Here is a 9,317-nt window from a genome sequence, read left to right as displayed (position 1 = left end):
ACCAAATGGTGCTAGAAGTATTATCATGCCTGATATCAAGTTATTTTACAAAGACATAGTAATAAAAATAGTATGGTACTGGCATAAAAAGAAATATGTAGCTCAATGGATTATAAGAGAAGACCCAGATATAAACTCACTTAGCTATAACCATCTGAATTTTGAAAATACATAAAAATATCTACATTGAAGGACAGGCAGCCTCTTTAACACTGGGCAGAAGAAACTGGATGTCTACATGTAAAATAATGAAGCTAGATCTGACTCAATCCTGCACAAAAGTTAGCTCAAATGAATCAAAGAGCATAATGTAACACCAGGAAATTTGAAATTGTTAGAGGAAAATATTGGAGAATCACTTCAGGATAGTAAGGACTTTCTCAACATGACTTGAGCCAATCAGGAAATAAGGCTGACAACTGACAAATGAGACCTCATGTAACTAAACTCTTCTGCATAGCAAGGGGAAAAATGAGGGAAGGGTAGCTTAGAGAGTCAGAGAAAAGTATTTGCTAGTTATAATCTTTTGCTGACAGAAGTGTAGTGTCCAAAATATATAAAGATCTCAAAACAAAACTGAGCACTGAAAATGAAATAATGCAGTTAATTAATGGGCTGATGAAATGGATAAAAATTTCTCAAAAGATGAAATACAAATGGTTGGAAAGATATCTCATCAATTAAGATCAATAGTTGTTCTTGCAAAGACCTTTTATGTACTTTGAGGGTATGTGCAGTCACATGTACACACACACACACACACACACACACACACCACACATATACAATCAGAAATAAAAATAAGTCTTAAAACACAATAAAAGTTCCAGTACAAGTGCCCAATAAGTATATTTTAAAATATCCAGTATTTGTAGACATCAGGAAAATGTAAATTAAAGTACACTGAAATTCCATCCCCACCCTTACAGAATGGCTCTCACAATGAAAATTGCAACAAATGCTGATAAAGATGCAGGGACAGTGAATGCTTATTCCGTGTTGGCAGGAATGTAAATTAGTCTACCCATTCTAGAAATCAGCATGGTGGTTTCTAAGAAGAAGCAAAGGACTAAAAACAATCAAGACTTAAAATAGATATACCAAGGACTCAGCTTCACCACTCATGGGTATATTGAGGAAGAATTCAAGTCAACACATCACAAAGAAGCATGAGAAATTCATCTTTATTGCAGCACTGTAACAACAGCTAAGCCATGGAATTAACCTTAGTGTCCATCAGCCACTGAGCGGGGTATATATGTGATGGGTATCTATTCACCTAAGAAGAGTGAAATGGGTCATTTGCGGGGAACTGCATGTAAAACCGGGCACCACTGCATTAAATGAGATAAGGAAGGCTCAGACACTTACTGCATTGTTTTTCCTCATTTGGCAATCCTAAATTTATTGTAGATACCTAAAACCATGCACATGAGGTCCCCCATACATGAATGCAGAATGATGTCCACAGGAAGGAAGAAAGCTAGTGTGTGGGTGGGTGAGGGACAGAACAGGAAAAGGGATGGAAGATGGATGAACATGGCAAAAATTCATGATATATTTTAAAGATGTTATATTTATGAGACCCAGTACTATGTACAGTGAATATACAGCAGTATAAGTGGTACTACAACAGTCATGTGGTAGGTAGAAATAAGAGCAGTTTAAAATTCATGTTTATTGTTTCCATGGTTTGGTCCTACCAAAAACTTCTGGGAACATTTTAACAATTGTATTGGCTGCTGAAATGTGCACACATGTAAGTTTTTCACATCTTAAAGAGGTTAAGGTAATGGAGACCAATTTCCCCATGATGAACCGTAGAAATATTATTTAATTTATATGACCCCAAGGTTCTAAGATCTATTCAGCCCGTGGCATCAGATGAGGTTGCTTATAATTGATGCTATAATCACAATGGTTACATGGTTTTTGGAAGTCACTTAACCTTTTAAAACACCTGTTAACTCATCTGTAAAATGAGGATGATAATAGTACCAATATCGTTTTACTCACAGATTAGGGAGATGATCCATGCAAAGCTGGTAGCAAGTGCCCATCACTTAAGAGCAGGAAAGAGACATTGCCACTAAAAGCATCACTCTTTTTATTCCTTGGTTTCTATCCTATTTTTCATAATTAAAACTAAAGGTAAAGGAGGGGTGTTATACTAATTTTAGTTACATGAAACACATTTTCTTCGCCACACAGCATCTGAAAAGAGCACACAAAAGTTGGAATAGCAAGAGTTGTCAATACTTCAAAGCCTCAGTTCAAATGTATCTTACAACTCAATCCTTAAAACTGGAGCCATTGAATACGCCTTTAAAAGTTCAGTCAATTTCTGCATTTTGAAGATAGATTCAGTTTCTAAATTATTTCTTGCCTGCACATGACTAAAATGCTGCTTCCATTACCTATCAGACTGAATTGCTATCAAATTTCTGTATACCCTTCAGTCTGTGAGAATGATTTGTTCTGGAAAAGGCAAATGCTGGGAAACTCGGCAAGACTGTATAGCTTGTTCCTGTATAAGCAGCAGTGGACACGGGTGCTGAGGTGGCATGCGATTCTACTTGGTAAAGAGATCCCTGAACAGAGCATAGGCGATGGCTAGCCATAATTATATTATACTCTGTGGCAATGATTACTTTGCAAAGGAAAAGCACACATAACAAATTAAAGGAAATATTTAGACATAGGCAAAGAGAGGAAAAAATCCACTACTTAGAATGAATGAAAGAAAAGATCAAAATGGATGAAGGTCAATGGAAATAAGAGCATTTTTGTTGTGTTTCCACTGACATAACTGGGAGACTAGAAGTACTAGCTATGACTGGTGACGGTCCCAGAACAGAACTCAGGGATAACAGGACAGTCTGATATTTGTAATTCAAATTTTGTTTAGGGATATGAGACACAGAGAGAGAGAGAGAGAGAGAGAGAGAGAGAGAGAGAGAGAGAGAGAGAGAGAGAGGGAGGGAGGGAGGGAGGGAGGGAGGGAGGGAGGGAGGGAGGGAGGGAGGGAGGGAGGGAGAGAGAATGCACAAGCATAAGCAAACTTAAAAAAGTATAGTGGGCTACTGTGAGAAAAGAGCAAACGGAGGTATGAAGTTTAAAGGTCCCTTTACATTTTACCAAGTTATGTATTCTCTTTAAGAAGAATAAAATGGAAGAACTCACAGGCAACAGTAGCATTTGGGAAAATAATTGCATAAAGAGTTATAGCAGCAGTAGCAAAGGGGAAAACCATCTTTCAGCTTTTTCTAAGGAAGGTACACGGCTTTGTCACTATCAGGCATAGCAGGTATTCCTGGAGAAGTAAGCTCAGACTTGGAGAATGAGTAGCCAAACTCCAGATGGGAGCTGAGGTGGGAAGGACAAGTAAAGGTGCCAACCACGGGACATGATAAAGGTCATGCAGCAGGAAGGCCCAAGGTGGAATATTGGGAAATGGCTCTTTGGTCACATACCCAGTCCGACAGCAAAGGTTGGAAGAATGGACTTTCTCACTAGCTCTGGGGCAAAAAGATCGTATGTGGTCAGAATAAAGAGATCATTTTTTTCTCATATCCTCTAAAGTCAAGTTCTTTCATGATTACAACATGTAATCTCAAATAAATAACAAAAACTTGTGGAGATGAGGCTAATCAGACCTACAAGACTCTCTCTCTCTCTCTCTCTCTCTCTCTCTCTCTCTATATATATATATATATATATATATATATCCTTGTCTAGTTATTAGGATTTTATTGTCATTCCATTTCGTTACAAAGAAACAAATACTTTCAATTCAGTACAATGTTCTGGTTTATAGGTATCATGAGTTGTTTCCCTGTATTTGCAATTAACTTTGAGAGATTTCAAAGTTTTATTTGCCTGTGAAGATATTCCCTTCCTCCATTTTAAATATATTATCACTCTGCCTGAGCCCTAGAAACTGAAACTCATTCCCGAGTGAGCCATCCATCCAATGAAGGAAGTCACTTCTGCAACCTCTGTTAATGATCATAACAAGCCAACAGTCACTACATTCAATAAAACCAACAGGATTTGTGTCTCTAAAGCAGTGACAAAAAGTGAGTGCAGGTATCTCACCTGTCCTATGTCCCATGACCATTATCCTTTGCAACCCCCTGTATCTCATGATGTAGAAGGTGTGCTGGGCTCCAAAAGAAGGAAGGCATTTCTGCCACCCTTACTTCTTCCATTTCCTGAGGGAGGAGAGTCTGCAAAATTAGAGCCTTACTAAAACTCCTTCAGGTATATGGTGCTTTTACAATTTGCCAATTTCTTGCAGTGAATCTGATTGCTACAATCTTATCATTTTCAAAAACTCATCATTACTTGCTGTATCTTTGTAGATCTTTTTTAGTTATAGGAAAACCTCCCTCTGCTTTTAATCTCACACTGGGGTAGGGTTTCACATTTCACTTTTCAAGTGCACTTCCACAGAAGAGAAATAAATAGACATTCTGATAGACAATCTCTCAAAACCAGAATGCTATCAAAACTTTTTATCCTTTGCCACTTTAAACTCAAGAGTGTGTAGAGAGGCATTTTCTTTTTCTTATGCTAAATTATTTTTAAATGTAAGTACTGAATTTGTATTGACCAGACAAGGATGCTAAAAAGAGCTTTTGGAGAGTCCTGGTCATCAGCTGCTTAAATTAAACAAAGAAATAGCATTTTGCCTCTGCAGAAGCATAAGCATGACTTATAAATCATATTTATATATGTATACATGTACATATGTATGCGTGTATATCTATCTCATATCTATGTTCTTATCATGCACTGATACATGTATGCATGCCAATATATCATCTCCAATCTATCTATTATCTATATTTATCTACAGTCTCTCTTTGTTGTGTGTTATCAATCATCTATTTATCCATTGTCTATTCTATTACCTGTCATCCATCTGCCATTTATCATCTATCTACCTACCATCTACTATCTATCTATTGTCTGTCTGTTTATGTATCTATCATCTATCATTAATCAATCTATTTTCTATCATCTATCTATCTATCATCTAATAAGTATCTATAATACTTATCAATGTGAAGTTTTCCTGAATAAAATCCATGTAAAACAGTTATGAAGGACTTCAAATAAAATGCTTTATTAGATACAGCAAAGCCTCACATGTGTTTGATGCATTCCCTAGTCATCTTGTAAAACTCAGAGGTTTTATGCCATTACAGCTATTAAGGAACTGAAGTAGCACTTCTCTTTACAACTGTGACTCAAGGACACCTGTTTGGGAAAGCTAGGAATGTAACAGAACATCTTAAAGTATGTTATATATATTCCAGTGAGCTCTATGGGTAAGCTCAGGAGGAGAGACTGTGATTTGTTATCAGACAAATAAGAGGGAATGGTCGGGATTGTAAAGCAGAATTAAACTACAGCAACATGATATTCAGTTTGCAGTTTTAATATGACAGAAACATAGAGAACTGTAACTGTTGGATAACATTTGGACTTTATGAAAGTAGATAAAGTAGATGTCTTTTCTTTCCTCTTACTCAATTTTTCTTTGAGACAGGTTCTCTTGTAGCCTAGGGTGACCTGAACTTGCTATGTAGCAGAGAATGACCATGAACTACTAATCTTCCTGGCACAGCAAGATAGATTCAGTCAATTTTCCCAATCTCTGCCTCTGTCTGTCTGCCTCCCTTTCTCTTTCCCCTTTGTCCTCTGTCTCTTTGCCTCTGTCTTTCCTCTCTCCCTCTCTCTCTTCTTTCTTTACGTCACTTCTTCATTGTCCTGCTTATTAAAATCTCGTGTTTGATACTGAGTTCATCTTTTTAATAAGTCTATTGATAAGTCTTTCCTGTTGCCAGCATTCTCAGCTCCCACAGAACACGTTGTTTTTTTCTTTACTCACCTCATAAAGAAGAGGTTCATGTCTTTCTCTCTCCCCAGCACAAACATGCCTGCAGGTCTATGAGAAGCTGAGATTGTGATTCCACAGTATGGAGTTTGTGAAAGGCCTACTTTAAGATATATCAAGTGAGATTTAGAAGTTGGCAAGAGGGCAAAACTGACTAATATGCTTGAAATAATTGTGATCCAGGATAGCAGTAAATACAACACATCCAAGTTCAGGATGATAGTTCTTGTATCTAACAGAGATGTCATTTGCCAGATTTCATATGCTTATATAGAAGGGGGTATGATAGTCTGCACATTATATGCACATGAACTGTCAAAATACTGTATAAAAGTTGGTCTGACAAATTATGGGACAGCTATTGTACTGGCCTAATGCTGGCCTGAAGGCTTCTTAATAGGTTTGGTATGGGCAAGATCTATGAAGGCTAAATGAAGGCTATTGGAAATGAGTACAACATTCAAAGCATTGGTGGTCAGCCTACTACTTGGATGTAGGCCTTGCCTAAAATGCAAACGGCAATAAAATTTTGGGGACTCTGAAGAGAGTTGTGGATGGAGACTTGTCTACTCTTCATAGTATCAAATGATTCCCTGAGTATGATTTTGAAAGAAAGTTCAATGCAGGAGTACATTGGAAGCATAGCACGAGTCAGAATGTTGTATACTATATGAGTTACCTAATGGAGGAAGACAAAGTTGTAAGAACTTATAAGAAGTAGTTCTCTCGGTACAAAAAATATATCATGACTCCAGATATGGAAGGATGCATATGGAAGCTCATGCTTCTGTCCAAGAAGATCTGACCTATGAAAAGAAGCACAAGAGAGAAGTGAAGAAATGTAACTGTCTCCAAATATCCCTTGCTGAGAAGAAAGAATTGGTTGCTCAAAAGAAGAAAGGCTTCCTCAGAGCTCCAGAGTGTGCTGCTGAGAGCTAGAACACTTTTTGTTTGTTTGTTTTGTTTCTCAAGACAGGGTTTCTCTGTGTATCCCTGGCTGTCCTGGAACTCTCTGTAGATTAGGTTGGCCTTGAACTCAGAGAACTGCCTGCCTCTGCCTCCCCAGTACTAAAGCAATTTTCTATGAAGAGTTGTTGTTTTTCCATAAAGACAATAATTTATTGGCCAAGGAGCTAAAAGATAAATAAAAATAAATTCTACCTTGCTTTGATTTTTAAAATTAATTTATTTTTTACTTTCCAATCCCAGTTCTACCTTCCTCCTCTCCTCCAATCTCTCTGGTTACCCCCACCTCCCATCTGCTCTTTGGAGAGGGTAAGGCCTCCTCTAGGAAGTCTTCTAGGTTGGTTGCATCATCTTGTTGAGGTAGGGACAAGGCATCTTTCCATCCACTCCCCACATCCCTGTGTCTAGGCTGAACAAGGTATCTCTCTCTATAGAACGGGCTCCACAAAGTCAGTTTGTGCATTAATGTTAGATTAGTGTTAGGTCTTGGACCCACTGCCAGCAGCCTCACATATTGTTTCAGCTATACCATTGTCGCCTATATTAAGTTTGGTCTTATTCAGGTTCCCCATTTGTCAGATCAGTGTCAGTAATGTCTCACTAGCTCAGGTCAGCTGTTTCTGTTGGTTTCCGCATCATGGTCTTGACTCCTTTGTTCATATCATCGCTCTTCTCTCACTTTGATTGTATTCCATGAACTTAGCCGGATGGTTAGTTGTGGATTTCTGCATCTGCTTCCATCTGTTTCTAGAAGAGGGTTCTAGCTTCTCTGGTGTCACTTGTAGGCTGGGTATCTTTTGCTTTATGTCTGGTATCCACTAATGAGTGAGTACACACTATATTTGTCTTTCTGGTTCTGGGTTACTTCATTCAGGATGGTTTTTTCTAGTTCTATCCATTTGTCTGTGAATTTTAGGATGTCATTATTTCTTACTGCTGAGTGGTACTCCATTGTGTAAATGTTCCATATTTTCTTTATCCATTTTTCTGTTGAGGTGCATCTAGGTTATTTCCAAGATCTGGCTATTATGAATAATGTTGCTGTGAACAGAGTTGAGCAAATGTCCTTAGGGCTGATGGCATAATAACAATCTTGCATTTTCTTTTCTTCAGATACTGTACCGGCTGTATCTGTAAAGGAGCTGTGAAGATAGGTTTCTTTTTTTTTTTTTTCGAAAAACCAAAAAAAAAAATAGTGGTCACCATATGGAAACTCTACCTCCACCGATGAGTGTATGATTGAGCCTTTATTTTTTTTTATTTTCCAGTTTAAATTTAGATAAGAAACAAGGTTGCTTCACAAGTCAGTTCCAGGTCCCTCTCCCTTTCCCTCCCCTCCTCCCCCAGCCCCCCCCCCCCCGTTATCCCCTCATTCCCCCAGGGAGGGTGAGGCCCTCTATGGGGGTGTCCATAGTCTGTCATTTCATATAGGGCAGGGCCTAGACCCTTCCCCAAGAGTTCAGGGTGAGAGTGCACCTCACATTGTTCTATGGGAGTCCAAAGTCTGTGTGTATACTTGGGATGGGTACTGATCTGCTGCCCAAGGCTCAATAGATTACCTAGGCCTCCTCACTGACACCCAGATTCAGGGGGTCTTGATCAGTCCCATGCTGGATTCCCAGGCATCAGCCTGGGATTCAAGAGTTAACCCTTGTCAGGTCAGCTGTTTCTGGGGGTTAAACCAGCCCAGTCTTAATCCCTTTGATCATCAGTCCTTCCTCTCTGTTCCTGGCTTTCTTGAGTTCAGCTCAGTACTAAACTAAGGGAGTCTGCCTCTTCTTCGATCAGCCACTAAATGAAGTTTCAGTTTCCCAGACTCTCTGGCCATAGGATTGTAGGCTGGCACTCCCCAGATCTATGTCTAAAATCCATATATGAGAGAGTACATGCCATGTTTCTCACTCAGTGAGTGGGTTACCTCACTCAGGATGGTTTCTTCTAGTGTCATCCATTTGCCTGCCAATCTCATGATTCCATTATTTTTTTTCTGCTGAATAGTACTCCAGTGTAGATGTACCACATTTTCTCTATCCACTCTTCGGTTGAGGGACATCTAGGTTGCTTCCAAGTTCTGGCTATTACAAATAAAGCTGCTATGAACATAGTGGAACAGACATCTTTGTTGTATGAATGGGCATCTTTTGGATCTATGCCTAAGAGTGGAGTTGCTGGGACTTGTGGTAGGTTTATTCCCATTTTTCTGAGGAATCTCCATACTGCTTTCCAAAGTGGCTGAACCAGTTGGCACTCCCACCAGCAATGGAGGAGTGTCCCCCTTTCACCACATCCTCTCCAGCATAAATTGTCATTGGTGTTTTTGATTTTAGCCATTCTGACAGGAGTGAGATGGTATCTCAGAGTTGTTTTGATTTGCATTTCCCGGATGGCTAAGGATGTTGAGCACTTTCTCAAGTGCCTCTCAGCCATTTAAGACTCCTCTATTGAA

The 9,317-nt window shown here is 38.9% G+C and overlaps 1 pseudogene; it reads left to right on the top strand.

Annotated features, from left to right (window-relative positions):
• Positions 1-3,406: 3,406 nt before the first annotated feature.
• Positions 3,407-6,844, top strand: LOC101837571 (annotated as a pseudogene).
• The last annotated feature ends 2,473 nt before the right edge of the window (positions 6,845-9,317 follow it).

Source organism: Mesocricetus auratus, unplaced genomic scaffold, assembly GCF_017639785.1.
Source record: "Mesocricetus auratus isolate SY011 unplaced genomic scaffold, BCM_Maur_2.0 Super-Scaffold_6730, whole genome shotgun sequence".
Lineage (NCBI taxonomy): Eukaryota > Metazoa > Chordata > Mammalia > Rodentia > Cricetidae > Mesocricetus > Mesocricetus auratus.
The sequence above is the reverse complement of the archived record's forward strand: the minus strand, read 5'-3'. Positions and strand labels throughout refer to the sequence as shown.